The sequence below is a fragment of the Pteropus vampyrus genome, unplaced genomic scaffold, assembly GCF_000151845.1.
Source record: "Pteropus vampyrus isolate Shadow unplaced genomic scaffold, Pvam_2.0 Scaffold4, whole genome shotgun sequence".
NCBI lineage: Eukaryota > Metazoa > Chordata > Mammalia > Chiroptera > Pteropodidae > Pteropus > Pteropus vampyrus.
The window spans coordinates 23,148,324-23,150,501 of record NW_011888785.1 but is presented as its reverse complement, the minus strand read 5'-3'; positions in this window follow the sequence as shown (position 1 = coordinate 23,150,501).

Here is a 2,178-nt window from a genome sequence, read left to right as displayed (position 1 = left end):
ATCTACAAAATATTATAAATTCAATGGACTGCTTTTTCATTTTGTTAAGTAACTTAGTCACACATGAGCAACAAGAGGAGCAAAGGAATAGGGGTCCAGCCTAGAGATGGCCCAAAGAACACCCCAATGGTAGTAAAAATCTAGGTAACACACATGCGGTCTAGCCAAAGTTATATAGCAGCCAGATGTCAATCAAAATGACCTCATGTGCCAATCACCTAGAAATGTCTTTGAAACCACCCATCACAGCCCAAATATAAATCAGACATTCCCACTTCTGGGTCCTTTTTTGCCCTTCTTGGTTCCTCTCCTTTTGCCCCTTTTGCCTCTTCTAGATTCTCTCTTTTTGGTGGCCTTTTTGCCCTTTTGTAGACATTTAGGCCCCTTTGTATTGTGTACAGCACTGGGACTGTGTACCTCCTTGGGGCATTCTTTGTCTTTCTAAAATTACTTTTTTATTTTTATTTTTATTTTTATTTTATTATTATTTTTTTTAGGCAAGGCAACCCTTGGTTGACCTCACAGATTGCGAGGACCTTGTCAGCTTACAATCCTTTATTTTTTTATTATTTATGCCTACGGCATCTGATCTTCCTAGGTGGTTTCCCATCCAAGTACTAACAGGCCTGATCCTGCTTAGCTTCCAAGATCAGACGGGATTGCGCTTGTTCTGGGTTGCATGGCTATAGACCTAAAATTACTTTTAATAAAATGATTAAATCTCAATGACCTGTGATTCTTCACTGCTGTCGTTTGAGGAAGAACCAAGGGAAAATGCCAACTACTTGTCTGCGCTCTTCGTTATCCCTCTCCCTCTCCACTACCGTTAGGGCGACACCAAACTCTGATCTGCCTCACTGATGACAATTTCTTATAAAAGACTTTTTTAAAAAATTAAGCTGAAGAAAATTTGAATGAGATTGTGGTTTATGCGGCTTTAAATCTTTTGGTTTCTTAAGGAAAACACATATATATATTTTCTAATTTATTGAGGTGACAAAGAAAACACTTTTACGGTAAATTTTAAAAATAAATATAGTGCAAACCTATTCATTATTCATTTATGAACTCAAACTATTAAGGCTCATATTCACTTAAATTTGTCAGTCAAATATGTATTTTATGTATGATTTTAAGGTACAACTTACATATATGTATATATCAACATGACACATATATATAGTATGAGAAGCTATATGTATATTTCCACAAAATTCTTAGCTATAACTAATGAATTTAAATATTTCTTAAACATTTTTATATTGTTTTATATAATATTACAAAAGTATTTAATATTACACTTTAAAGAAAGATGGCATGGGTAATATATAGTCTCTACCTTGATAGGAAATTGAATTACTAAATGTTTTTCATTGTATCTTTGCCTTATAATTGCTTATCATAAACTTCTTCTGAAGGAGACTGAGAAGATGAAAATTCAAACAAGGTAGAATAAAGAGGTACTAGAAAAAGCTCAATAAATATATTTAAGCATTTAAACCTTAATTCTATGTTAATTTTATCAATATAAATTTAGACCATTATAGAATATATTATAATAGTTTAAAAAGAATTTAAAATTTTATTGATATTGGCAACACTTCTAATTCATTCATATTCTTATCATTACCAATATCAGAAAACATTTCCTAGAATGTACAACTCACAAAAAGATTAAAAAAATACTTTTTCATATGTAAATGGGGAAAATATCCAGTCCACATTGATTTTCTACATTTTCTTTGTGCTTTAACTCATTTGTTCCTTCTGTCTGGAATACTTAAACTTTCCTGATATAATCTCAATTGTGTCCCCTAACGATTCATATATCAAATTCCAAACCCCCAGTACCTCAAAATATAACAATATTAAGAGATATGTTCTTTAAATAGATAATTAACTTAAAATGAGGCCATTAGGGTTGTACCCTAATCAAGTATGACTGATATTGTTTTAGGGAAGAGAAAGAGACACCAAGAACATGCTCACTCAGAGGAAAGGCCATGTGAAGACACAGCAAGAACAGAGCCATCTATCTGCAAGTCAAGGACAGAGGCCTCTGAAGAAAGCAAACACCTTGAGAATGAGAAAATAAATTTATTGTTTAACCCATCCAGTCTCTACTATTTTGTTATGTCTGCCCTAGCGAACTGTTATACTCTCCCTCATCTCAATATG